The following is a 12,187-nucleotide window of genomic DNA, read 5'->3' as shown; positions in this document are numbered from 1 at the left end:
GCCCTAAAGTGAATTGAATGTGGTGCAGTACAAAGGAATTAACTGATCATCACCAGGCCAAATGGAGGGAATTATGCCTTGGTAATCCCAGCTGAATAAATTCTGGGTAAATCGGGGTCAGTGAGAAATACAATGACATGTTTAGGCCTCATCTAATAGGTCTTAGTACCTCCCGGACCTTTCGAATGGAGCAGCCAGAATTATCTTAATATTTAATTTAGATTGTTTAAATCCTTTGTTTGGAATCCTTTAATGGTTTCCCACTGACTGGGACAAATCCTTGAAACGGCCTTCCTAGGTTTTATGATTTGGCCTCTGCTTCCCTCTCTAGCTTCATTTTCCCCACTACTCCTCACTATGCTCCAGATACGCTGGCCTTTTTCACTTCTGTAAGTAGGTCAAGCTCTTTCTAACCTTAGGGCCTCTGCCTGGAATTCCCTCCCCTGCACTATTAAAAAAATTTATTATAAAATATTTTAGCCCCACAATAAGGAATAAAGAATAAAATTATGGGGAGCTCCCTGGTGGTCTAGTGCTTAGGATTTGGTGCTTTCACTGCCATGGTCCAGGTTCGATCCCTTGTGGGAGAACTGAGATCTTGCAAGCTGAGTGGCACGGCCAAAAAAAAAAAAAAGAATAAAATTATGAATGCTCATCTATGCTCCAACTAGCTTAAGAAATAACCTAATTTTATTCAGGTAATCTAGTTTTATAATGTCTGGCCATTTACTCACACACTGGCCAATTCTTAATTCCTCCTTGTGTCTCATACCTCCCTTCTAGGATAATTTTTCTCCTTCAAGGACACCTGAAGAAGTGTCTTTAGTGAAAGTATCTTAATGGTGAATGCTCTCAGCTTTTATTCGAATGAAAATACTCTCATTTCATCTTCATTCTTGAATGATCATTTAGTAACATAACATTCTAAATTGACAGTTTTTTTTTCTCAGACTTTGGAGATAGCATCATACTGATTTCTGACCTTTATTTTTGCTATTGAGAAGTTTACTGTGAATCCAATTGTCATTCTTTATAGGTAAGTTGTTTTTCTTTGGTCTTCTATATATTCGTTATAATATCGAGGTGTGGATATTTATTTGCCCTCCCTGAGATTGATTGCAATTCTTCAATCTGAGGAATTCATTCCTATCATACTCGTCTGGAAAATTCTCAGTCATTTGTCTTTTTTTTTTTTTTAGAAGGTTTTTCAAGTGACAGCTGTTGTTGTTTTTAATTAATTAATATATTTGTTTATTTTTGGCTGCATTGGGTCTATTTTCCTGCGCGCGGGCTTCCTCTACTTGCAGTGAGCGGGGGCTGCTCTTTGCTGCAGTGCGCGGGCTTCTCATTGCAGCGGCTTCTCTTGTTGTGGACCACAGGCTCTAGGCACACAGGCTTCAGTCGTTGTGCCTCGCGGTCTCTAGAGCACATCCTCAGTAGCTGTGGCACACGGGCTTAGCTGCTCCGCGGCATGTGGGATCTTCCTGGACCAGGGCTCGAACCCGTGTCCCCTGCATTGGCAGGTGGATTCTTAACCACTGCGCCACCAGGGAAGCCCCATTTGTCTTTTTGAATACTACCTCTTCCTTGTTGTTTTCTTCTGGAACTCCTTTTAGACAGTAACAGGACCATCTCTTTCTATCCTTTATTGCTCTTAACCTCTCTTTCATATTTTCCACTCTTTATCTCTGTGCTGCATTCTGCATAATTTTTTTCAGATGCATCCCCCAGTTAATCAGTTCTCTCTTCACCTGGATTTAATCTGCATTTAACCTGACCACTGAGTTAAATTTTCAATGACTAATCTAATTCTAGACGTTCTTTTTTTCTTTTTTTTTAATTTCCAAATTTGCCTGATCTTTTTGGATAGTATTGTGTACCTTTCTCATGTTTTTGATTCTATCTTTTATTAATTTAATATTTTAAACACTTATTTCATTATGTACCTCCAAATTTCTTTCTCTGACATTCTTGAGGGGTCCAATTCTGCAATTTATTATTTCTACTGATTTTCATTCATGGTGATTTGTTTCCTCATGTGTTTGGTAATTTGGGATTTTAAACTCACGTTTGGGAGTGTTTATCTGTGGGAATCCTTTCTTTTTTGGCCACACCATGCAGCTTGTGGGATTTTAGGTCCCTGACCAGGAATTGTACCCAGGCCCTTGGCAGTGAGAGTGTGGAGCCCTAACCACTGGACTGCCAGGGAATTCCCAGGGAATCCTTTGAAGCCAGCATTAAGGATATATTTCTCCAGATTATGTTTTTGCTTCTTGTAGAACATAGTTCCCAAAGAACTATGAATCTAGGACCACTTTAATTTCTTGGCCTGTGTTTTCCTAGGCTACTCCAATAGCATATTTTGAATCCCAAGCCCTCCTGAAGGCAGGTGTGTATTCTAGATTACCTGGGGAGGTATTTTCCCCGCCCAAAAGTATACAAGATAGACAAACTTCTTTGCCTTGTAGCCAACTTGTTCACGCCCACCAGCAGTGTATGAACCTTCTAGCAAATGCTTGGATTAGCATCGGTTTTATTTTTTGCTAATTCATGGCTGTACTTTCATATCTCCTTGTGGCTTTAATTTGCATTTCTCTAAAGACTGATAAGGCTGGCATCATGTCATATTTATTGGTCATTCAGGCTTTCGTATTTGTTTGGTGGGGGGACATGTTTGTCTATTTCTTATTGATTTGTAGCAATTCCTTATTTATCCTGGATTCCATTGCAAATATACTTTTCAGGCTGTGACTTGTTTTTTCACTTTGATATCTCTTGTTGTCCCAAGGTGTTTTATTTCACTATGGTATTTTCATTAAGCCTTGCAATATTTGCATATTGTTTAAGAAGTCTTTCCCCGAGCTAAACATTCATGTGATTCATTATCTTCCATGAGCTGTATTACCTTCCCTTCTACTTTAAAATTCAGTTTTGTTGTTGGTGGTATATGCATAGGAGTGGGAGGAAGTGGGGTGCGATGGAACCCAGTAATTTGGATAGACAGCGTCATGAACCTTGATTTACCCTTTTCCTGTACACTGTTGGTGTAGTGCCACCTCAGAACATAGAGACAGATATTCCACAACGGCATTTTATTATGATTTTAAAAAAAGGATCAAGTATATTTTAACTTCAGTTCTGCTTTTGTTTCGATAAAACCTTGGGTTTACCATTTTCCTTCTAGACTCACTAAAAGTATCAGGTTGTCATGAAAATAACTGATTATACAACATTCACAGAGGCTGGTACACGGTACGCGCCCAGTAGAAATGTAGTTGTGAGCGCTCACTTGGTGTCAGAACCCCGCAATAGGGAGGACACTCCAGCCAGCGTGACACGGTCTCCAAGGGCACCAGATGGCGCCAGGCCCATGACAAACAGCATTTGCAGTTTGGTGCCTTTCTTACCTTTGGAGGTGGTTTTCAGGTCCTCTGCTACTTTGCCTCTGACCTTTCTGTTCTGAGTCACTGCTAGCAGAGGTGTGCAGTGAGAAGGTATAAGCTGTCTTCCATGCGTATTCTGGAGGGGGCAGAATACCCCTCTTTCGGGAAGTGACTCTGGCTTTGTCCCTAGAAATTTCAGGGCAATGGGGCAGGAAGGACCTTTAGCGATCACTGAATCGCACATCCTCATTCAGGATGGGGAAGCCAAGGCTCTGACCTTCGTGGGTAGAGCTCGAGTCCCAGTGTTTTGATTTCTGGACCATGCTCCTGGACTTTACTACACCAATTCCCATGTCCACCTTCAGAAAACTCTACTTTGGGAATTATAACAGAGATGTACTGCACAGACATGAAATTTTAGATTAATGGACAGATGACCAGTGCAGCTCCAGGCCAGATTTGGGGGCCTTTGTAGGGATGAGCAAGTCTCAACCTTGCTGCTATGAAGAGTTAGGGGACAGGATGGGGTCTGCAGTGTCCTTTCTTGAAAAATAGTCCCAAGGAGAGCTCTTGGGCCCTAAAAGTTGAGGAAATGTACCCCCATGAGCCTCCCTATAGGGCAGCAGGGTGTTAGCATCCCCCAGTGCGCCTCCCCTGCTGTCTTCAGGACTGTTAATTGGGAGCGGTCTCCACCTGCATATTCGTCACCGTCAGGGCAGGTGGCTGCCTTCCTGGGTGAGTTGGGTGTGGGCCCTCAGTTGCAGAGCTCAAGACACTTCTGGCCTGACCTTAACCAGCAGAGGTTGACTTGTGGTTCCCAGACTTTGGTGCGCTTAGGAATTCCTTGAGAGGTTATGAGAATGCAGAGGCCTAGGACCTAGAGGTTCTGACTCAGAAGGTCAGGGTGAAGCCCAGGCCTGTGCTATCTAATAGCCGTCCTGCGGCTGGCTGCAACTGGACCAAGTCCCACACTGAGAGACAGATTGCTGTCGATGGGAAAAAAAAATGCACAACCTAAAAGTTGAGAGTTATGTTCTATTTGGTGGACAAAGCTGAGGGCTTCACAGTTCACAATGCCAGATAAATTAATTCCCTAAAGAACTATATCAAGGGTTAGCAAAAGAAACTAAATTACCCAACTCTAATGAGACTGGAGTACAAAACCATTCAGACCAATGCAGGGCAGTTGCTGAAGATAAGAAGGTATTTTTTTCATTTTTTTAAAACAAAGCTCCCAGATATGCAAAAACCTTATCAACAGACCTCAACAGTTGGTCACAACCCTGGCGCCTGAGGGCCAGGGGCTGTATTCAAATCCCCCCTTCCCCGTGCAACCTGGAGGAAGATTTCTACATCTTTGAGCGTCAGCTTCCTTCACTGCTAAATGGGGCTGATATCGGTACTGTGAGGATTAAACAAGATAATAGATGAACGGACTTGTAAACTATAAAGTACAAGACAAGCCTTATGAGTTCTTCTAAAATGTATAATAGATTAGATTATTAATTCAAAAATACAAAAAACAAACCTGAGGGCTTCAGCCTGGGCGGAGGCAGGTGTCAGGCGGCCCTGAAGGGGTCAGGGAGTTTTTGCCACAAAGACTAGGTAGTTGGAACATCAAACGATTACTATGAGTTAAAGAAAACCCGACACCTCAAGGTAATGAATTTGGTGCTTTTCTATGTGTGGGAAGATGCAGAAGTCTGGGCTCCCTGAATCATTCCTCAGCTACCTGGGGCAGTACCCTGGGTTTTCCCATCTGGAGACGCCTCATGGTTTGCTGTGTGGGAGGGCTGCAGTGGTCCATCCTGGTTCCCTCAGGGCTCCCTGCTGGGCCGCTGTACTGTGACGGCCTGAGGGCTGCAGCACGCTGGGTTTCCTGACATGGCAGCGACATTTTCTCACTCGCATCACCTTACACTCTCGAGGTCGCTCCTGACTCCTCTGTGGCCCATGTGCATTTCTCTAGTGACTCCCATTCCAAGACATACATCCAGTGCTATCAGATTTTCTTCTTTTGGAAACGTAAAGCTGTAGACACCAAGGAAGAAACAGCACTCATATTTTCAGAGATTTAGTTCGCTTGCGTTGAGGCAGGGAATTATGATTAGGAAATCCCCAGGGGGTAGAGTCAGCGACAAGCCCAGGCTCTGCGATCCCTCAGTGGTGAGGCAGGCCAAGGGGCGTGCGCTGGGGCCGACAGCCCCTTGTTTCAGACTCTAACAGTCCCTGAGGGCGCTGCTGTGCTGTTAGCTGTAAGGCACCTGGCCAGAGGGGTGCCCTCGACCTTTCCGAACTCTGACTTGCCCTTTTCTCACGGGCAGAGGCTCTCCATCCCTCCTCTCTGATGTCATAAAAGAATAAAAACACTTCACGCAAAGCTCGAGAAGCAGAGTCACCTCTTCGGGCAGATGTTGTCCCGCCATGGTATTTTCTAGCTGCCGCTTTAAGGAGGCAAGTAAGGGTGTAAATGCACCCTTACTCCCCACACTCTAGTCAGATATGCCATTAAATGCGGGTCACAAACTCTGGTTATGATTCTAACAGGATGGCCTCCATTGGATGATGGCTTCTGGGAGAAGATGAACAAATGATGGAGGCGTGTTTAATTAAGCTCGCTGTGGTGAAGGGGAATTTGAGAGCTATGAGGAATGGAGGCTCACCAGGGAAATTTAATTCTCAGCCTGTCTCAGACACTCTCCTCTTACCTTCTCCCACCTCCTCACCTTTTATCTGAATGGCAAATACAACTCACATCTGAATTGACAGGAATTTTCTGGAAACCAATATACTCATTCCTATATTCACCGGCCCATCTCATTTTAGTGAAAACAGTATAATAAATGCCATATTTCACCATGGTTTTTATACATAAAGCTGCTTCCTTTTGTACACAAACCTTCCCCACCAGGGCTGAACCCGGGTGGTGGATTCCCAGCAGCACCAAACACTCTTTTCAAATCTCTTTTTCTGCACCATCCATTTTAGCGTCCAATTACTCTCTTTTTTCTTGGTCTTTGTTTCACATGATTAGCCTTGCTTTTTGAGGCAAACTGCATTTTCCTAAAGATAGCCAGCATATATGTTATCCCCTGCAATGCAATGCTGACACCCTTCCTGTTGTCACCCCCAGTCTGGGCTCAGTGTACTTTCTGATTTTTTCACTTTTTTTTTGATGACTATTGAGAGCCTATTATTTGTCTAAAAGTAGGCTGAGCTCCATGAGGATGGTAAAAGAACTAAACTCCCTATTCCTTTTTGTTTTCTTTTGGCCGCACCTCTTGGGGGATCTCAGTTCCCCCACCAGGAATTGAACCCGGGCCTCCAGCAGTGACAGTGCCAAATCCTAACCACTAGACCACGTATTGTGTTCACGGTTAATTCCCTCAACTGCCCCATGAGGTTTTGTTTTTCACGGTTAATTCCCTCAACTGCCCCATGAGGCAGGTATTATTATCCCTCTCCTGGAGCTGACAAAACTACGCGACAAAGAGTGTTCAAACCAGCTCTATCTGGCGCCAGTGCCCAGGACACTTTACTCTGAAAAATTGCTCACAAATTCTAGGATCAGTCCGCAAATTCTGGGATCAGTCCGCCCCCTCTTTCCTTTGCCTTCTGAGTGTAGGTCTTTCCAGGTTTCTGTTTCTCGGCCTCTTTTCATGCCTCATTCCCTCTCTTTTTCTTTTCTGGCTGCACCGTGCGGCATGCAGGACCCAGTTCCCTGACCAGGGATCGAACCCCGGGCCCCCTCGGCTGGAAGCGCAGAGCCTTACCCACTGGCCTACCAGGGAAGTCCCTTGCCTCTTTCTCTTGTTGACGGTCTGTTCCTTGCTCTCCCAGACATTCATTCACCAAACATTTACCAAGCTTGTACTGTGTGCCAGGCAGGTCCTCTTCTGAGCAGTCCCTACCCTCCTGGAGCTTAGACTCCAGGCTAAAAGCAGATCAGCAGTAAAACGTGAGGACAGATGCTGGGATCTGCTATGGAGAAAAGGGAAGAGAGGAAGGTGAGGGGAAGGTCGGGGAGAAGGGGTGCTGGTCAGGAGACTCGGGAGGAGTGGGAGGGGAAGCAGCCAGGGGTTGGGGGGCGTCTGGGAGAAGGCGTCTCAGTGGAGCAAGCAGCCAGCTCAAGGCCCCCGAGCTGGGTGACCAGGGCCTGTGTGGACAGGTCAGGAGGGGTCAGAGGCTCACCACAGGGCTGGAGGCCACTGAGGACAGCCACTTTCTGACGGACAGGCTTTGCCATCAGCCTCCCGATTTATGGGGACGCTCTACCATCCCTGCTCCGGCTCTGGGTGCGTGGGTTAGGGTGTTAACCCCACAGGGAAGCTCATTTCTGCCTCTCAGGGGTTTGGGTCACAGATACTGCAGCCCCCCAGGGACGACAGGGGGCAGTAATGGGCCCAGGCTCACGGGGGCTCTGAGGGTGGAGCTGTCTCCACCCTACCGTCACTTCCCCCGGGCCGGCTTCCAGGGCCACATCGTGACCACAGCGCCACCCCCCCCCACCCCCGCGTGTGTGTGCATCTCTGGTCCCTGCCGCTTCCCTCGCCGGTGCCTGTGAGGCTCTCCCTCATCTCTGCCACTGAAATCCCACCTCGTAAAACTTGAGCTGGGCCCCTGAGGGTGGCCCCTGAACTCCACAACCCTCCGTGCCTCTGCTGTGGCCTCCAGTCGTGCCCTGGACGACAGTTTATTTACAGTCTGTCTTTCCCGTCTCACCGTTCCTGCTCCGAGGCGGCACCACGTTGCTCATCCTCAGCTCACACCCTGTAGCCTCGTGCCCTGTCCAGCAGGTGCTTCATTTGTCAAGAAATGAAAGCAAGAGGAAGAAATCCCATGTTGCAAATACAAAATGTAGGCAAAAACACCAACTAATAAATTCTAGTACTTTCAGGCTTACAAAATACTTTTCTCCACAGTATCTCAGTTTATCTTCACAAGTCCGTAGAAGGGAGTTTCTATCCCTTTAAAATGAATCAGGCTTTTGCCTTAAATTTCCATTACACTTTATCTTAGAACCTCTGGACCAAAAAGATAAAATCCCCTGAGTTGGGTTCTGGTATGTTGCGGGGAGGGCCGGGACCCAGGAATGGGGACAGAGGAGAGGGAACCCGCCCAGAGATCTGGTCTGAAGCGGAACAAGCAGCATCAGTGAAGCGGAAGTGCAGGACAGAGCCGGCCCTGGAGCCCGCGCGCGGGTGCCGGCTGGGGGAGCCCTGATCCTGCATGGCAGCTGAGCGGGCAGGTGTCTGTGTCAAGGCCCAGCGCCCCTGAAAGGAGTAAATACTGGTTTTCTGCCTCTCTTTTCAGTGTGAAAGGATAATTTTCAAAGAAAGGGTAAAATCGTGGCTCCCATCCAGATATAAAATGAACAAGTGTTAAATTTATTCCGCTCTTAGTTGCATGTGGGAACTAGGCAGTTGCTAGAACTGGTTCAAGGGAGCAGAGAGGCACCCGTTCATCTGGAGATGCCAGAGGATTGTGCAAGTGCAGCGAAACTGGCTTTTCCAGAGGAAGGAGGGCTGTCCCTGTGTTTGCATATCACGGACACGGACTATTCTGAACTGCTATCAGTTCTCCATAACCTCGGGTCTGCAAAGCGTGCCTGAAGGGTGTGCTTTGTGCAGTGTGCAGTCTTCTGTCCAAGCACAGACTCTCCTGACATGACCGCACAGATTCTAAAGTTGAGCCGCTTCACTGGAGGGGAACTGACAGTGCTGGGCAGTCGTGCAAGGTCGGCACTACTAACTGATGGGGTTGTTGTGAGCATTAAGGAGACCGTGCTTTTAGGTTATCACAGCACCCGGGGCATAATAGGTTTCTGATAACTACCAGCTGCTGACACTGTCCTGTAGGAGACATCTCACACACACACACACACACACACACACACACACACACACACACACACACACACGGGCCCAGGGCTTCACGTGTGGGCCTCACACCTGTCACCACCTGCGCAGTTTAATCATTGTTTCCCTTGCTCCTAACTCACCTGCTCGTGTCCATTCTTGCCTGGATGTGCTCCCACCCTCCTCACAGAAGCCAAAGTGACCTGAACATGTGAACTGGAGCAAGTCTCTGCCTTTGTTAATAATCGTCAATAGCCTGGTGTCGTGTTTGCAATGAAACCCTGGGAGACCCTGTGCTCTAAGATTCCTGCCTGCTTCTCCAGCTGCCTGGTGAACCAGTCTTCCTGTTGCATCCCTGTTCCTGCCACACCTCCTGGAATTCTCCTCTGTGCTCATTCACCACCCCTTTAAAGGGGGCTCACCCAATGCCCCATCCTATAACTGTCTAAGCCTCTTTCCACCTATTAAAACCCTGATCGCAATTTATGATACTTTTTCTGCCCCTCTCCTGGAGCACCAGTTCCATGAGTCTGTCTTGTCCCTGCTGTTTTCTCAGACTGCACGGCAGACACTGAATGAATAAAAATCTCTTATAGTTGACAGATCTTTCATATCCTATTGACAGGCAAGATATTCACTTTATTACTGCTGGCAGGAATATAAATTGCTACAGCTTATCTGAGAATAAATTTGGCACTATTTATCAAGAGCCTTAAAAATACTCTTAACCCCTTAATTCCATTTTGAGGAATCTATTATAAAATAATAAGAGATGTGGTATAGGGCTTCCCTGGTGGCGCAGTGGTTAAGACTCCGCCTGCCAATGCAGGGGACATGGGTTCGAGCCCTGGTCCGGGAAGATCCCACATGCCGCGGAGCAACTAAGCCCGTGCGCCACAACTACTGAGCCCGTGCTCTACAGCCTGTGAGCCACAACTACTGAGCCCACGCGCCACATCTACTGAAGCCCGTGTGCTCTAGAGCCCATGCTCCGCGACAAGAGAAGCCACCACGATGAGAAGCCCACACCCAGCAAATGAAGAGCAGCCCCCGCTTGCCACAACTAGAGGAGCCTGTGCGCAGCAACGAAGACACAACACAGCCAAAAATCATAAACAAAAATAAATAAATTTATGGAAAAAAAAGAGATATGTGGTATAAGATTTAGTGACAAGATGCAACCTTAAAAATAAAAACAAACAGATGACCAGTAGGAAATAGATGCGCCATCCTACAGTGGGGATATGGAAAAGCACTCTCAACATGGAATAATGTGTAGTCAGTAGAACCATATCCTCCATGTTAAATAAAAAGGCAGAATGGAAAACTTTATATTTCAATTCTGCCTAAAAATAAATATATGCATAGAAAAACCCTAAAGAAATAACCACTCTTGTTTAGGTATATAACTAGGTAGTGAGATTCTCGGTGGTTTTAATTTTCTTTTTACTCTTGGATATTCCAAATTTTCTAAGATGAGTTACATTTTTATAATCAGAATAAAACAGATTGTTTTAAAAAATGCTCTATAAATCCAGCCTCATCTCTATATCTCTGAGTTACTCTGCCACACCAATTAGATTTAAATTAACTGTTATTTTTTCTAAAAAGTGTCTAGGCCTTAGTGGGTCAATGAAGCAGTCTCTCTAAAACAACACAAAACAAAAACCCTCTGATATGAGATTTTATTGCCTCTTTTCTGTCTAAAACTTAATCAAGCTACTTGATATAACTTGATATCATTTCTGTGATTCCTTAAATTTGTTACTTATTCATTTTACAAACATTTGAGTGTCAGCTTTTTGCGAGGGTAGGTACGTACAATATGAAAGTTATTCCAGACAGGGTTCCTCTACTTCAAATTTAACTCCTTTCAAGTGTAATCCAACCCACCATAAACCCCTTACAGCTTTGTGCTCTATTTACAGCCTTCTCCCACTGGCTCTGGCAGGACCATAAGCTGCCAGTCATCACAGCTAGGGGCACTTGGACAGCCTGGCAGGGAAAAGAGTGAGGACAGATTATTCTTAGTTGAAGTTTAGGAAGCATTACTGCCCTGCCAGGACTGGAATGAGAAGGCCGTCATGACGCTGCCTGGAAAGGGTTCCGGTTCACTGAATTACTAACGTCAGATTAGTCCAGTGATAATTGCAGCTGAAGACAGAGATGAAAAGCCTCGAGATTAAATACATTATGTTAACTTCAATATACACAGTGACACAGTACACTATGATCTATTTACATGAAGTTACAACGATGGCCCTGAGAACACGGCAGAGAACCATGGCTCCAAGACTCCCTTTTCCTGCTCCAGAGACACAACCTAGCGCCGACAGCAGCAGAATGTCCTTGCCTGCGCGAATGATGGAGAAGAGGTGGAGAAGCAGCCACTGAATGGGAAAAGCTCACCAATGTCATCCTGTCAAATCAGTTTGTGCTGGGCGTGCAGCTGATGACGGAAAGGCTGTGAAAACAGCTTTCTCTCGCACGCTGCTGCTGATGGACAGACCCTTCCACAGAAATTCTGCCTTAAAAGTGAGCGCACATCAGAGAGGGGACAAAGCAGCGATGTTGGTGAGGGAAGAGTTCAGACCTTCCATGGAAAAGTAAAATGACCAGAAGAAGTAAAAAAAAAAAAAACTGAAATCACATCTGTCCTATGCTGTGCATTTTAGACAAACTCAAATTAATTAGAACACCACCCTCAGGCCTGGTTTTATAAAACATCTTTTACTTAAAAACGAGGCCTCTCTGGGGTGTCAATATGGGTGTGAGCACATATGTTACACATGAATAAACCTAAGTTAAAGCATGAAACATAAAATTAGCGCTGCGGAGTGCTTTGCGACTGTCTTACAAGAAATAAATATTACGTGTTAAGTCACAGTGGTCCTCCACTGAGGATGAATCCTGGTAAATGAAAACCCTTTGGGGCCAGGGGAGAAC

Source organism: Lagenorhynchus albirostris, chromosome 18 (assembly GCF_949774975.1).
Source record: "Lagenorhynchus albirostris chromosome 18, mLagAlb1.1, whole genome shotgun sequence".
Taxonomy (NCBI): Eukaryota; Metazoa; Chordata; class Mammalia; order Artiodactyla; family Delphinidae; genus Lagenorhynchus; species Lagenorhynchus albirostris.
Note: the sequence above shows the minus strand (reverse complement) of the source record.